The sequence below is a fragment of the Rattus norvegicus genome, chromosome X (genome assembly GCF_036323735.1).
Source record: "Rattus norvegicus strain BN/NHsdMcwi chromosome X, GRCr8, whole genome shotgun sequence".
Lineage (NCBI taxonomy): Eukaryota > Metazoa > Chordata > Mammalia > Rodentia > Muridae > Rattus > Rattus norvegicus.
In genome coordinates, this window is record NC_086039.1 from 62,649,529 (window position 1) to 62,666,898 (window position 17,370).

Below are 17,370 nucleotides of genomic sequence, written 5' to 3' on the forward strand. Positions count from 1 at the left end.
ACTGGGCAATGTGCAGAGTGAGAGACTCAGCATGGGAACTCTAGAAATGAAGAGGACAACGACCGAAGTGGAGTGCGATCCATGGCAGGAAACAGGAAAAGATTACAATATTCCAGTGGCAACTGATGAGGTCAGTGGTAGAGATCATGTGAAGGAAGTACTTGAATCCTTCCTTGAGCTGATTGAACAGGACTTGAAAACTGATTATCAGAGTTGAAAGCAAGAAAAGAGCCACATTTGACACGAAAGTTGCAAGCTCAAGGGATAAAGTGACTTCTGGTATTGTTGTCACATATAACTGACACATATAACTCTTTATGTAGAGGAGCGGTCAAAACTGTAAAACAGAGCACAGTGGCATCTATTATACTTTGAGCAGAACAAGGAGTGCTATTTTTTTGTTCAGTACTCGTTATCTAGAGCATAGCACAATGATTTTCATATGAGCAAAATCCCATGAGAAACAGAATCATGATCCTCAAAGACATCTATCTACCTCCTAATCCTCAAAACCTGTGAATATATAACTGCCTGCCTTAGTTAGACTTAACTATTGCTGCGATGAAATACCATGACCAGTGCTCTTTGTTGAACAGAAATGAAGGAGGAGTGGACCTGGTGGAGAGGGAAGGGGCTGGGAGGAGTGAAGGTGGGGACTGTGGTTGGGATGAATGGGGATTTAGCTCAGTAGTAGAGCGCTTGCCTAGCAAGCGCAAGGCCCTGAGTTCGGTCCCCAGCTCTGAAAAAAAGAAAAAAGAAAAAAAGAAAAAAGAAAAAAATTAGATTATATTGTCAAAAAAGAAATATCATGACCAAAATCAACTTGGAGAGGAAAGGGTTTATTTGGCTTACACTCCATATTGCTGTTCATCATCAAAGGAAGTCAGAACAGGAACTTGAACAGGGCAGGTACCTGAGGACAGGAGCTGATGGAGAGGACATGGAGGGGTGCTGCTTACTGTTTTGCTCCTTATGACTTGCTCAGTCTGCTTTGGGATAGCGCACGCGCGCGCGCACACACACACACACACACACACACACACACACACACACACACAAAATGGGCTAGCCCCCCCCTACATCAATCACTAATTAAGTAAGCCTTACAGCTAAATTTTTTATTTTAGTTTTTTTCATTAATTTGTTTTTACTCACTTTATATCATAATATCAGTCCTGCTGTACTCCCAGGGCCCTCTCACACAGATATTCCCCATCCCTCCTCCCCTTCTCCTCTGAGAAGGGAGAATACCAACCCCCATATTATCCACCATCACCACCACCACCACCCACATATCAAGTCTCTGAAGGCACATCCTCTCTCACTGAGGCCAGACAAGGCGGCCCAGTTAGGGGAACAGGATTCACAGGCAGGCAACAGCTATAGGGACAGCTCCTGTTCAGTTGTTGGGAACCCACATGAAGACCAAGCTACACATCTATTACATATGTGCGGAGAGGCCTAGCTCTAGCCTGTGTTACAGCTGAATCTTATGGAGACATTTTCTCAATTGAAACTCCCTCCTTTTAGATGATCTTAGTTTAGTATCAAGTTGACATAAAACTACCCAGAACACCTTTCCATGGGTTAGACATGAATAAGTATGAGACTTACGATGAGGATTGTCTTAGTTAATCAGCAGTTATCTACTGCTGTGATAAGACATCATGGCCAAAAGCAACTTGGGGGAGGAAATTCCTTCAGTTTACAACTCTCAGGTCACAGTGAGGGAGTCAGAGCAAGAACCTGGAGTCAGGAGTTTATACAGAGGCCATGAAGGAATGCTGCTTGCTGGCTTGCTCCTCTGGCTTGTACAGCCTACTTCATTTGTTGTACAACTCAGGACCACCAGCCCAGAGGTAGCCCTGCCCACAATGATCTGGGCCCTCCCACACCAGTCTCCAACCAAAAAGTGCACCACATGCTTGCCCAGAGGCCATTCGGGTCAGACATTTTCTCAGTTGAGGTTCCCTGTGCCAAAATTTCCCTAGCTTGTGTTAAGTTGACATAAAACTATCCCTGATTTTTTGGGGGGTTGACTAAATGAACTCATGAGAGCCCTGATTTTAGAGAGAGAGAGACAGACAGAGAGAGACAGAGAGAGACAGAGAGAGAGGGAGGGGGAGAGGGAGAGGGAGGGAGGGAAAGAGAGAGAGAGAGGAGAGAGAGAGTGTGTGAGAGAGAGAGAAAAAGAAAGACATTTGAGGTGGCTACACTACTGGCTTTGAAAATGGAAGGCGAGGGGGTTGGGGATTTAGCTCAGTGGTAGAGCGCTTGCCTAGCAAACGCAAGGCCCTGGGTTCGGTCCCCAGCTCCGAAAAAAAGAAAAAGAAAAGAAAAAAAAAAGAAAATGGAAGGCGAGGCCATAGGTCAAGGAGTGCAGATGGCCTCTAAATGCTGTCAAGTGTAAACAGATTCTCCTCTAGCCCATCCAGGACAGAATGAAGCCTTGTCAACGCCGTTGTGTTTTGATTAGTGAGATCTATTTCAGACTCTAATCTCCATAACTGGAAATAATCAATTTGTTTTGGTTTAAGTCACTACATTTGTGGTAATTTGTTATAGCAGCACTGGTTTCTTAATCCATTCAGGCTACTCTGACAAAAAAAATGCCTACCATGAGTTCTTTTATAAGTAATCTTTATTTCTCACAGTTCTGGAGCCTATTAGCTATGCCTTCCCAAGGCAGAAAGGGCAAACAAGATCCTCTTTCTGAGGGGCAATAATCCTGATCGCTAATAAGATGCCTTCATGAGCTAAGCACCTCCGTAAAACCTCATAGCTTAATACTATCCCCCGAGGAGTAGGTTTCATCCCATGAAGTTTGGAGGGCGTGAAACACTCAAATCATAGCAACTGATGAATAAATGTACAGTTTATATGATGGGTGGCGCTGAGAGGTGGGAGCAGCCTGTATCCTGCCACTGAATCTACACTTGCTTCTGCCTCTACTAGACTATACCTGTCTAGTAAGTGAGGGCTACTTCGTTGTCTGATATGATTGAAACTGATAGGGCTCAGTTTTTCCAGAATGCCTAGTATCATCAACTTTATTTGATTCGATAAGATACCTTGTTTGGGGGATCACAAATGTTAGAATCAAATCAGTGAGGGGTACAGTGTCTTTGAAAGATACAAAAAAAAACATAAAAAGAAGACTGTTGTGACAGGGACTCAGGCTCTGAAAGTAGACAAACCTGTTTTACATTCCTGTAATTATGAGAGCTTCGCTGAACTTTACAGCTTTTCTGAGTCAATTTCCTCTCCTTCAAAACAGAGATGATAGCAGACTCAGAACTAAGTAATCTAAGCAGGCAGAATGGTTAGCTCTCTGTGACTGGTAACCACTGTCATTCTACAAAGCTGGGTGGAACTAAAGAGCAGCTCATCACAGTTCATGTCTAAGTCTCAGTTTATACAATCTCATCTTCAATTGTGGACTCATCCCTGTCTTTGGTAGACATACAGGGAAGGGAAACAAAGTGTAATGTGTAACTTGAGGGCAGAGGCGTTGACAAAGACGCTGGAAAAGAAACCAGTACAAAGGCCAGCAAAAGCAGGATCTCTCAAGAAGGAAATAGCAATGGCCCGGAGATCCCTGCTGGGAATTCGTTTTAGTGTGATTCCTCTGAGTAGACTTTGTCCTTCTCCTTAAACTAAAATGACCCATTGAAGGTTTTAGGCTTCTGTGGTGGCTTAAATGAGAATGACCCCCCATAAGCTCACATGTTTGCCTGCTTGGCCCCCAGTTAGTAGAACTGTTTGAGAAAGATTAGGAGGTGTATCTTTGTTAGAGGAGATGCGTCACTGAGGTTGGACTTTGAGGTTTCAAAAGCCCATGCCAGATAGTCTCACTCACTCTCTTTGCCTGTATGCCTGCTTGCCTGCCTGCCTGTCTCCATGCTTCCTGTCATGGTAATCATGGACTAACCCTCTAAAGCTGTAAGCAAGCCCTCAATTAAATGCTTTCTCTTAGAAGGGTTTCCTGAGTCATGGTGTCTCTTCACAGCAATAGAACACTGACTAGGGCAGAAGTTGGTACCAGGCACTGGGATATTGTTCTAATAGGCCTGACCGTGCTGTTTGTTGGAAGAATAAAGAAGACTTTGGGACTTTGAAGTAGAAAATCAGTTGTACACTTTTAGCGGGAATTAATGGCATCCTAGTAGGAGTACTGAGGGGGCTGTGAACTGTACGGCCCAACTCAAGAGTATTCAAAGAAGAAAAATATTATTAGCTGGCCTAGAGACCATTTTTGTGATGTTTTGGCAAAGAATGTTGCTGTCCTTGTCCTAAAAGTCTTCTGGAAGCTATATTGAAGAGTTTGGGCAAAGGAGCTGTCAAGACAGCCTCGTATTGACTGCTTCACATGGTTATAAGCACTCACTCTTCTGCAGACCTACAATGAAAAGGAGTGAGCAGGGCAAAGAGAAGTACAAAATGCACAGTTTAAGGAGAAAACGAAAACCCAGAAATGAAATGTTGGAGCTAAGCCCCGTGCTCAAGCAGATGAGAAGCTTTGAAAGTAGCCCGATGCTGAATGAAATAAATGGAGTGGTAACCTTACGGCAAGACCCCATCCAGCTAATCCTGTGACCTATGAAGGGAAAGGGCTAAAGGATGTCCCAGGCCTAAACAAAAATTGAAAATGTATGCAAATGTAATTAAAGGACAGAGCCAGGTTTCAGCCCCTGCAAGCAGAAGAACTTGAGAGTTTTGACCACATGGTTCTGTTTACAGTCAAGAATATAAGAATGAGGTTATGGAATCTTCCTCCGAGTTTAAGGAAAGCCAGTGAGGCCAGGTGTGTAGTAGGGGTGTCTCTGCATGAGGCCCAGAGAGGCCATTGTGTGAGGCTGTGAAGATGAAACCTGGGTTGCCTTGGCCACCCCAAGATGTTTGAGATGCCAGAGCTGTAGAACCCAGAAGAGCTGCCGACATGGAGTGGAATCGAGATAAAGAAGTGTGTTAGCAGTCAGCAAAACCAAACGGGAAGAGCTATCTAAATCCTTTGCCGTCAGACAGAGGAATACAGGAATTTGAGTTCACCCTGATGGATTTTAGTCTTGGTTGAGTCTATTATTTCCTCACTATGCTCCCATTCCTCCCTCTTGGAATGGTAACGTCTATTCTGTGCCACAGTATGTTGGATGTATGAATGATCTGCTTTTTGCCTTTGATTTTACATGAGGTTACTGTTAAGAATTGCCTTTGAGTCTCAGAAGAGGCATGGACTTTGAACAGTGTTGAGAATGAAAGACTATGGGGACTTTTAAAGTTAGACTTAATGCATTTTGCATTATGATCTGACTACAAGCCTATGGGGGCAGAGTGGAATATGGCAGCTTGAATGAGAATAGCTCCCCAGAGGCTCATATGTTTGAATGCTTGGTCTCCACTTAATAGAAAAGATGAAAAGGTATGGTCTTGTTGCAGGAGGTGTGTCATTAGGGGTGGGCTTTGAGATTTCAAAAACCTACACCAGGACAGTGTCTCTTTCTCTGTCTGCTAATTATTGATCAGGACGTAAAGCTGTCAGCTACTGCTCCGGCACCCTGTCTGTCTGCTTCCCACATTATGACCACAGATTAACCCTCTGAAGCTAGAAGCAGGTCCCCAGTTAAATGCTTTCTTTTTATAAGAACTGCCTTGGTCATGGTGTCTGTTCACAGCTTGTAACATTCATATTTAAAAAATTGTAGCTATTCTAACAGGAATATTAGAAATCACTGCTGTTGTACGTCCTCTACCTCACCGCCATCTCCCATTTCTAATTACTCCCAAAGTTAAGTGCTTTACTCCAGTGAGGCTTCCAGTCCATGAGAACCTCAATTAGTGGACCCTCGAAACACACAAAAGAGAAGAAAATTTCAAGATAATAAGCATTTCGAAAATGTATCCATTCATATCCATGAGACATAATGAAGAGAGCACTTAAGCTCAGAATCCATAGCAAACAAAGTCAGCATCGATCTGGACTGTGTGTCCTTCCAAAATATCTATCGAAATCTTAACCACCAGTGTGGTGTTAGGAAGCAGACTTTTGGGGTGTGGTTAGGCCACATGGGTAGAGCCCTAATCAATGGTTTACTGTCCTTATTAAAGAAATCCTGAAGAGTTCTTTCTCTGTCTGCCATGTCAAGACACAAAGAGAGACTATCTATGAGCAAGGAAGCTTTCCTCAGACCTGAATCTGCAAGCTCCAGATCCTTAACTTGCTAGTTACCACAACCCTTCTACATTTCTGTTCTGTACTGGGTAGTCAGTAGCCCAAATGGTCTAAGAGGAACATAATTAATTAAAGGTATAATTAGAGTAGGATGTTACAGCACTTATAATCTCAACCACTAGGGGGCAGAGGAAGGAGAATTGCCACAAATTCAAGGCCAGCCTGGGACTGCTAAGTAAGAGCCTATATTAGAAAATAAATATACAATAAATAAATGTAAAGAGAGAAGGGGGACTTAATAGTTGGTTTCATTTACAGTTTATACGTCGTACAGGATATAAGAGATTCTTACAAGATCTGACCCCTTCATGCCTTAGTCCATGCCGCCACTCACAAAACTTTCAACAGCGACTGGAAACCCTTAAAGCCCTTTTAATTAGTCACCATACTTTAATGCTTAAGGCAGACTATATAGCACATGTTTTCACAAGAACTATCCCATGTGATTTAGAAAATTGAACTTATACTTAATAAAAGGACTAGTGTGGGCTCAGACCCACCCCCCAAGACCAAGTTCTTGGCACAAAGGAGATTTACTTGCCCCAGAGGCACAAAGAGCAGGAAATAATAGACAAAGATGGGAGATAAAGGGTAAGGAGGAAGAAGAACGGAAGACAGGAACAAGGGAAAGGGGTAAGAGATATTTGTCCCAGAGGGATAAAGGACTGCCTCTGGATAGAGAGGAAACAGACATGGCCCATAGGAAAACGGTGGTTTATAAAGGTAAAAGAGGAAAACTCCATGTCAGGAAGAGGTGTTTAATTTTGATTGGGCAGGTTAATTAGGTGAGCCAAAGGGGGGGTTTGATTGCTGGGCTATCAATACTTTGATAGCTGGACCTTAGTAGGCAGCCTCAGGAGAAAGAAGTGTCCAAATAACTTTCATGGTTAGCTTCAGGGATATAGAAGAGGTTTTAGCAAGGCAGAGGGAATGGGGGATGGGTAAGGCCTGCCAGAGCCATGTTTGCCGTGCTTGGGTACACTAGAATGCTTCACTTAGTGCTCAGAAAAATAAAATTTGTTTTACACATATTTCTGTATGTAATTTTGTAAGTAAACACTAAGATTGTGTGTAATTATTTTAAATGGTAAATGTATTAGCCAAATATGAACATATTATAAATAGAAAACATAAAGGAGCAGGGTTCAAACAAATATAATTTAAAAATTTACGTATTTATTTATTGAATTATATTGAGGTTCACTATTTTACTTTGCCCAAAGAAATTCATGTAGAAAAATATCTCTTATTCCATTAAGTCATCCTACATTTTGAAAAAAGTTAAAAAACTTAAAATATTTTTCAAAGAAAAAATTGTGTCATCAGATCCATTTTAATAAGGCTGACTAATGTTACTAAGTATATAACACTGTCTAATACCAAATTACAGTCAAAATAAATTGCTAAGAAAAGATGATAACCCCAACTATAATTTTAGTTTTGTCAGATATAAAAGCTGAATATGACTTCCAGCCTACATTTTTCTGGGAAGATTGTTCATTACCCATTCATCTGGCTTAGAGAGTTAATGCCTTGTGCTATCACCATTTCGATAACAATTTGGTCTTCACAAGGCCAAAGGATGAAGGTGTCAGCTCTTGTAAGAACCTCTCCTATTCGGCATGACATTTAAACTGTAAGTGGAGCCCCACCATTACCTCCTGCTTCTCCTTTCACACCGGCACCTTTTCCCTCTATTGTCTGTGCAGAAAGGAGGCTTGTCATATGTCTGTTTCTGAGTCATCTGCTTGGCTCTTCCTGTTCTGCTTTGTGAGCTCCTGCTCTGGGTCGTCACCTGTGGCTCTATCCTCCTTCATGTGTCAATATGCTGGCATGGGGCAGAGATGGGTGATACACGGTATATCAACCCCCATGCCCTCAACCCCCTGCAAATACAACGCACAGTGTATTTAAGGCGGCTGGCCAGCTGGGGATATCTCAACGGTATGGCAAGGCCGGAAATACTTCTTAGCTAAGTGCTAAATGTGACTCCATAGTCCAAGATTCATTCTCATCTCCCCCTTCCAGGGATAGAGCACCCCTTCCTTCTAACTTGTTTGATAACACATTTTCCCTCATCTTAGAAAAACCAGAGGTACATAGTAGAAACTGCCCCAATTCAACACCCTTAGGATCCCCTTTTATGCAGTTCTATCCCTGGGCTTCTGTGTAATTTTTCGAATGGTCTGTACAAACAAACCTTCTTTGAAGACTGGTCTATGGCTACTTAGGTTACCTCAAGGAGCTAGGGACAGGTATATGAAAGCCTACCTTTATGGCTTGAAGTCCAGTCAAGGTCCTAATTCACACTCCAGAGCTCCTAGCAGTATCACTGTGGCTGGGTCTTTTATCTGATTTCTGATTCCCTGTCCAACTTCCTTAAACATGACTTTTTAAAAATGCACTTGCATATGAGTCCTTATTTCCGGGAAAGTGACCTATAAAATGTCTTTCCACCTATTTTTTTTCTTTTTAGTGTGGACAAGCGTTCTCTGATTCTTAAGCAATTCGTTCCCCAGATGAGTAGAATAGCTCAGTGTCTTTCTCTAGTGTTACATGCCAAATCCTTCTGAGTTTTCTCTTCATTTGGGGTGGGATAAAACTACACACTAGGGGTTGGGGATTTAGCTCAGTGGTAGAGCACTTGCCAAGGCCCTGGGTTCGGTCCTCAGCTCCGGAAAAACAAAACAAAACAAAAACTATACACTATTACTCTAGTCTGCAACTGGATAAATGCTGGACAAAATGAACATGCGTCCCAGAAACAAAAATACCAATAAATTTAGATCTTATTAAAGAAGGCAAACATTTCACAAGGCAATAATGCAATAGCTCAAACAAAAATAATGCAGTCGCTCACGAAGGTGTAGTCTACCCAAATTTGCATACCTAGGATGTTACGTTAGAATGGTGGCTCGTCTGGGCAGATCACACCAGGCCAGCACAGTTCCACGGGAGAGGTATATTGTGGGAGAAGGACAAAGTGGGCAATGAAGAAGGAAAGAGAGAGAAGGCCAGTGGGGGGTCTGCCTTTTATTTTGGTTGTGACTTCTAACTGCATGCACTGCTAGTGCAGATAAAGGTGGAAAGGTGGACCAGGTGGACACTGGGAATGTGTGGTGACTGCCGTGGCAACAGACGTGCGGGTCCCTGTTGCCTATGGGTGATATCACCATCATTGCTGGATTCAGAGGTGACTTGTGACCATAGAGCTGGTTCCTGATTATAAAGCCAGTTCCTGATGCCAACATAGGGCATTCCAATTCTGCTCCCCATTTTTATCTCTTGTCAACATGTCATAGAAAGGTAATTCTATACATGCCCTTATGAGGGAACAAGCCAATTACCTTGTTGGCTTTTAAGTAGTGTAGATTCAGTGGAGACTTTGATATAACGATTGCCCTGAATGTTTTGATCTAGTCATTCCCCACCTATGGTCTCTAGAGCAATTTGGGAACCGGTTACAAATGCAAATTCTGAGCCCTTATTCCAGACCTGCACACATCAGAAGTTTTGGGATCAGGGGCTGGAGTGGTGGGACAATGGTTAAGAACACATGCTGCTCTTACAGAGGACCAGGGTTCAGTTCCCAGCACCTACGTGGTGGCTCACAGCAATCTGTAACTCTAGTTCCAAGGGACCTATCTACTGCATAATTCTGACCTCTGAGAGCATCCAGCATGCACGTGGTGCACATATATACATGAGCCAAAATACTCACACACAAAATAAATTAAAAATAAAGGAATCTTGGGGTCAGGGATGGACCCAGCAGGCTGTAATTTAACAACCCCTGCAAAGATGCCTTTAATCCCTGTCATTAGTTTCTGTAAACATGAAGGCCTCAAAAATAATGGAGTGAATTAAAGATCTCTGATTGGTATTGGGAGTTAAAAAGTTGCTGTCTGTTATTTACATAAACAATGTGAGGCAGCTGTGAACCAAACACAAATACACCTGAAAGCTCACTATTTTGTGATCTTTGGTAAGGGATGGTGGTGACAATGGAAAGGGCCTTAACTAGAATCTTAAATTGGATTTTGTCTTACAAAGAAGTCTGGTAGCTTCTTACCACCCCCCCCCATACACACACACCCTCCCAGTGAGATTTTAACCACAAATTATTAGTGTTTTACAGAAAGAAGTTTATGTTGCCTCCTGGGCTCTTAAACTTGGTGATGTTCCAAAGAACTGGAAGACAAGGTGCATTTTTGAATGACAATGTTACAGTAAAGAATGGTCTCCATGTGGGTCCCTCAACAACTGGAGCTGGGGCAGTCCCTGACTCTGTTGCCTGCCAATGGGTCCTGTTCCCCTACCGGGGCTGCCTTGTCTGGCCTCAGTGGGAGAGGATGCACCTAGTCCTGCAGTGACTTGATGTTGGGGGTGATACACAGGAGCGGCCCCACTCTCTCAGAGGAGAAGGGGATGGGGGCAGGACCGGGAGAGGGTGGCGATTGGGATGTAAAGTGAATAAATAAATTAATGGAAGAAAAAGAATGGAATTGACTTCTGATGGGAGAAAGACACTGTCTCCCCCCTTAGGCTTTAATCCAGTTGAACAGATCAATCACCAGGCTAACGGCTGCTCCTCCTGCGGAAGGCAGGTTCACCTTAGGCTTTGCTCTAAATGTATGAAGAATAAGTAGCCCTTTGATGAGATAACATACTTGTCCTTCCCAGAATCCCCGCCCTCATCATGGCAAACTTCCATGAGGTTCTGTTGGGCCTGCCTGCCTTTCTGACTCCTAGCCCCAAAACGTCTACTTTTTCCCTTCTCTTCTTTTTCTTTCAGGTGTTAAGGAGGCTTTCTATGGTATCTTCTAAAGTTCACCTCCTCGTGGTGTAGCTGCCCTCCATGCCAGCTTAACTCAACTGCATGTCTTTCTCTCACTTCAGTCTCCAACTTCCTCCTCTGGGCAGCTGCTGCGATTTGCAGCTCACCTGTCCTGAGGATCTTCTTTTAAACACTAATAAAATTGCCTTTGAACTTGCTTTTGAATCCATTCTTAATTTATTAATTAGCCTAAGAACCCCAAGAGGGGACTCCAATTTCTCCAGTAAGACATGGTGTCTCTGATTGGAATCCCCAAAATTTCTGCTAACAGTAAAGGATGGATTTTGAAGATAGAGTGTATGAAATGCTTTGGATGAACAGAAAAAATCGGAAAAGATGGGGGTCAGGTGCCAAACAAGTGCATTATGGCGACAGAGATTGGGGCTTTGACTCGGGTTTTTAGAAAGGATATGTTAAGCTAATGCCCATTTATTTATTTATTTATTATTAACTTGAGTATTTCTAATTTACATTTCGAATGTTATTCCCTTTCCTGGTTTCCGGGCAAACATCCCCCTAATCCCTCCCCCTCCCCTTCTTTATGAGTGTTCCCCTCCCCACCCTCCCCCCATTGTCACCCTCCCCCCAACAATCACGTTCACTGGGGGTTCAGTTTTAGCAGGACCAAGGGCTTCCCCTTCCACTGGTGCTCTTACTAGGATATTCATTGCTACCTATGAGGTCAGAGTCCAGGGTCAGTCCATGTATAGTCTTTAGGTAGTGGCTTAGTCCCTGGAAGCTCTGGTTGCTTGGCATTGTTGTTCATAAGGGGTCTCGAGCTCCTTCAAGCTCTTCCAGTTCTTTCTCTGATTCCTTCAACGGGGGTCCTATTCTCAGTTCAGTGGTTTGCTGCTGGCATTCGCCTCTGTATTTGCTGTATTCTGGCTGTGTCTCTCAGGAGAGATCTACATCCGGCTCCTGTCGGCCTGCACTTCTTTGCTTCATCCATCTTGTCTAATTGGGTGGCTGTATATGTATGGGCCACATGTGGGGCAGGCTCTGAATGGGTGTTCCTTCTGTGTCTGTTTTAATCTTTGCCTCTCTCTTCCCTGCCAAGGGTATTCTTGTTCCCCCTTTTAATGAAGGAGTGAAGCATTCACATTTTGATCATCTGTCTTGAGTTTCATGTGTTCTATGCATCTAGGGTAATTCAAGCATTTGGGCTAATAGCCACTTATCAATGAGTGCATACCATGTGTGTTTTTCTGTGATTGGGTTACCTCACTCAGGATGATATTTTCCAGTTCCAACCATTTGTCTATGAATTTCATAAAGGCATTGTTTTTGATAGCTGAGTAATATTCCATTGTGTAGATGTACCACATTTTCTGTATTCATTCCTCTGTTGAAGGGCATCTGGGTTCTTTCCAGCTTCTAATGCCCATTTATTTTAAGAGTTGGGATTTAAATATCTTCCAGGAGTGGAAGCAGAGTGTTAACTCATAAACCAGGAAGGCTTAAAATGTTTTTAAGTCTTAGAAAAATGCTTGTTTTATTGTTGCTTTGCTTTGTTTCTGGCTTCAAAAGTGGAGAAGGACACCTTACAGTTTTAGCTTTTTCATAAAAGTTCTGGATTTTGTTTTCATTTCCATTGCAGTGTGTGTTCACCTTGGTTGTTTTCTGGGAATTGTTTTCTGGTCAATGATGTCTGTATGACTCAGGTGTCCTAATTGAGGTCACTACTAAACAGGAAGCATAAGCACTTGAGACTCAGTAAATGTTGAGGTAAGGTGAGTTTACTTGTGGACAAGATTAGGGAAAGTCTGTGGGTTAGAGTCCTCAAGCTAACTGTAAAGGAATCCTTCACAGACTATAGGAATACAGCCATCCCTTCTCTCAGTATCAAATGGAAATTGACTCCAACACTTGTGGGTGTTCAAATCTCTTGTATAAAATCCCAAAGCATCTGTACAGAACTTACACATATGTCCTTCTGTATAGTTTAAAACGTCTCTTCTTCTTTAGAATGCCTGATACAAAGAGAATGTTGTGAAAATAGATGCCATACTGAATTATTTGTGGAATAATGGCAACGGGGAAAGTATGCAATGCTCACTGCAGAAACAATTTTTCCAAATACTTTCTACCTGTGCTTGGTAGAATCTGTGAATGTGGAACCCACAGATACAGAAGGGTGAATGTATTGGGAAGTTCCTGGCATTTGGAGAATAATGAGGAAAAACACCCCCTTTGGATACTCTCAGACCAAAAGCAAGGGTATGATTTATACAGGCGAAACTATAGCATTCTGCAGAGTGGCTGCTTAAACAAGGCCAAGTTCAGTAGGCAGGTCAAGATCAGCTCCTTGTAATGCAACTGGGCATGAACCCCATGCCTAGCTGTGGATTTTAGAAATCGTGTTGGCCCATCAAGTCTGTTGGATTGGCTGCAAGTAGCCATATTTCTATTGACAAGTTCCCTCCTTACCTTCTTTAAACTTTGTATTGATTCTTTGTAAATTTCATGTCATGTACTCCAAACTCACTCAGCTCTCCATCCTTCTGCCCTTGTAACCTCCTGCTCAAAAGAAAACAAAAAGTAAAATTAAGAAAAAAAAATCTCACCATGGAAGCTGCAGTGTGTCACATAGAAAATCCTTTTGCCCAAACAGCTTTGCTTGTAAAATGTTAATTTCAGTGAGTCATTGGTCTGGTTTGAGGCCTCTGGCTACACTATCAATACTGGATCCTCACCAGGATCCTCAGATATCCTGTTGTTGCCCTGTGTCATGCAGCTTTGGATCAGCAGGGCTGGCCAGTTCATGTGCTCCAGCAGTTCATAGATAGGGTAGATGTTGGGGTGATCTGTAGCGGGAAATATTTAAAAAGGATACACCACCCCATGCTAGCTCTGGCTACTCTCAGGCCCCAGAGGCAGTCTTGCCATCTCCATGGCTAGCTCCAGCAGCCACCGACCACCCATCTCACTAAGTTCCCATGGCACTCAGCTGCCATGCCAGCCCCATGCAATGACCGACCATTGCACAGTTAGCTGTTCACAAATCCCTGTAACCTGGCAAAATCAAAACTCTAGAGGCTTGTAATTTATCAATCAGATTTATATCAGTAAATTCTCACACCACAAAATGTCCACACAATAAACTCAGAGCCAAATGATATTGATATAAACTGCCCACCTAGATAAGACATATTGTCCTGTAATTATCCATCCCATATATATATATATATATATATATATATATATATATATATATATATATATATATTCATAGCTACCTGTGGCTATTTAAAGCCACACAGATCTGGGCCATCCGTCTTCCTCCATCTTCTTTCCTTCTCTTCTCCATACTGTCTGTTCTGTCTCTAAAATTCTCATTCCACCTTTCTTTTTTACTTCCCAATCATAGGCCTTGCCATATCTTGTGCCTGCCCACTCCTGCACATAGACATCAACTCACATTTCCTCCTTTTGTCCAGTGAAAAAGATCTTTTCTCTCAAATATAATTGAGCATAACTATTACCATTTTGTAATTTATAAAGATATACCTAACACCCAGTCTATCATTTTTGTCAATTAAATAGAACACTTTGTTATCTGTCCTAACTTAAGAAGGCTTATAATTTCATATGTTATGTCTTAGTTTAGCTTGGATATTATCTGAAAACTATCCTCTCAAATAACTTTTCTCAATGTTAAATAGCCTGGGTAAGCTATGAGACTATAATTAGTCTTCAACCCATGAGAAATCTGAGAACAACCAATATTATCTGAAAATATAGGAAGCCTAACATGGATTCCAGAACTGAGACAAGTTGTAGAAACAGCTGCCTACCTATATGGCCCCAGTATGCCAGGAAGTTGGAGCATCAGTCTTCAGCCTTCTGGCCCAGGATAACCTGACAGACCTTTGTAATGCAGAATTTGAAGGACTGATTATTCTGACTTGGCAGAGATTATCAGTCAACTATTCTGCGTAGTGTGTCCTTTTTCTGGACAGTATTTTGTCTGTAGATGAAGTAGGCAATTTCTGCCCAGTGGCTACCTAGCCACAATGTATAACCTCACCTGGAGGGAGTTGCTCAGTTCATACTTTGAATCCACAAATGGGGAGCTGTTAGGAGCAGCTATGTCTCAACAAATGATAAATAACATTAAATGTCACATTCTATGGATTTCTGACGGTTTTGAAAACTACCTATGTAAAGTAATCTGGACTGTTGTCCATTAACTACTCTCAGCTATTTCTAATAAAATGTCTTGAAAACACCCTAACTGTAAACTCAGAACCATGAATTTGCTCTCTGACCCTTGACTCATATGCTTAATCACCTCAGATCAGTTTATAATGGCAGTTATAGAAGGACTGGGTACAAGCCTTGTATTTTTAAAAGTTTTGTAACAATAGAGGAAATTTATGCCAATGAAAAGCCTGATTCTGCATCAAAACAAATTCTGTACCAATGTGAGAAATTATAACTTCAACTTAGTAACAATTATAAGGATTTCTACCAAATGAGATTATGGCTGTACAATCAATTTTAACTAATTCCTCCCTGTTAAATTATGACTGTTTCTAAATTCCCCAGAAAGACAACCTTAGAATAACCACCTCCAGCCCCCCAAGTTCAGGGAACCGGTGCAATAACTCTTCACAACTACTTAATGGGCATTGAGATATCTTTGGGGGATAGGGAAAATGGGGGAGTTGTTTGCTCTTAAGAAGTCCACATCAATAATTGTTGTAGTCTCTGATGTCTGTCCTGACTGGATCTGGCTGAAAGTCCCTCAGGAGTTCAAGCAAGTCAGTGCAGCATGTCTGAGGATGAGACTCACCAAAGATATACATTCTGTAATATATAAATCTCAAAAAAATATTTAAGTATCATCAGGATATCTGTATGGGTTGTGTCAGTCTGTGTAGGTTATATTGACTGGTTAGGATGAAATTCTGTTCCTTTTTTATATTCTCCTCAATCTAGTTCTTCAGGAGTCTCCCTCTATCAAATCTGACCCATATAGCTCTGGAAGGTGTCCAGAGTCTAATCACATTTTCTAGAAGCACAAAGACAAAATCTTTTTCACAAATCAGCATATCCTTCAGCTGGGAAGCATGAAAGCTTGTATCTTGTATTCTCTCCCAGAGAAATAATATAGCCACGAAACCCAAAAATCACTCCCGTTTTGAAAAACTAAGACAATCTAAAACAAATGAAGTAAACTAAAATACTGTATGAACCTATTCTTAGGCTTTTTCTGTTCTGTCATGTCAGGAAATTAACCCAAAATTCCCGTGGTATCCACCAACAAAGAATATGAGTTTCCTGTAGACTTCAATAAACCATCTATCTATCTATGCTCTCTACCTGGAGAGACTTCTATTTATTAACAACTTTTTATACCAGGCAAATATTACTGCTCTCTACTTGGAGTCAGTGACTAATTTTCCCTGTCCTAGTTCCAAACTGCGGGTAAAATTCCCAGTGTGGTACAGACAAAACCCGTATATAAATCTATCCAAAAAGCAAATAAAACCAGCCTTTAAATTAAAACATACCCCAATCAACATCTGCTAAGGAAACAGGCAGCTTCCATTCTCCAGCTCTCTGTGACTCAGCAGCCTGCATTTTTCACAGCATGGAACGTCAGAGCAAACTCATTCAGGATCCAGCACTTGGAATTCTTACTCCAGGGGATGAACACACAGGTAATCTCTATTTGCAAATCCAAAATTACCAGGCTCTCAGAGAGGAGAAGTTCGGCACAATCTTACTTGTATGGTTTAGAGATATTGTGCTAGTTAATTTTTCATTGCTGTGAAGAGACACCATAACCAAGGCAACTTAGAGAAGAAAGAGTTTATTAGGGTTTATAGTTACAGAGTGTTAGATTCCATGACCATCATGGCAAGGAGCATAGCCGCATGGAGGAAAACTTGGCACTGAAGCCATAGCTAAGACCTTACATCCTTAAAGGAGAGGGAGAGAAGGAGAGAGGGAGAGAGGGAGGGAGGGAGGAAGAGAGGGAGAGAGAGGGAGAGGGAGAGGCTAACTGGAAATGTTGTAGGCTTTAGAAACCTCAAAGCCTACCACAAGTGACATGTCTCCTCTAGCAAGGCCACACCTCCCAATTCTTCCCAATCAGTTCCACCAACTAGGGACCAAACATTCAATTATATGAGCCTATGGGGACTATCCTCATTCAAGCTACCACAGTCAGACACACTCAATAAAGGCTGGAAACCTCTCCAAATCTCAATCTTCAGATATCATCAGTCAGTGGCCAACTATAAGCAGGATTTTCAAAGGTAAATATTAAAGATAGGATTATTAATGCTTATCTGCA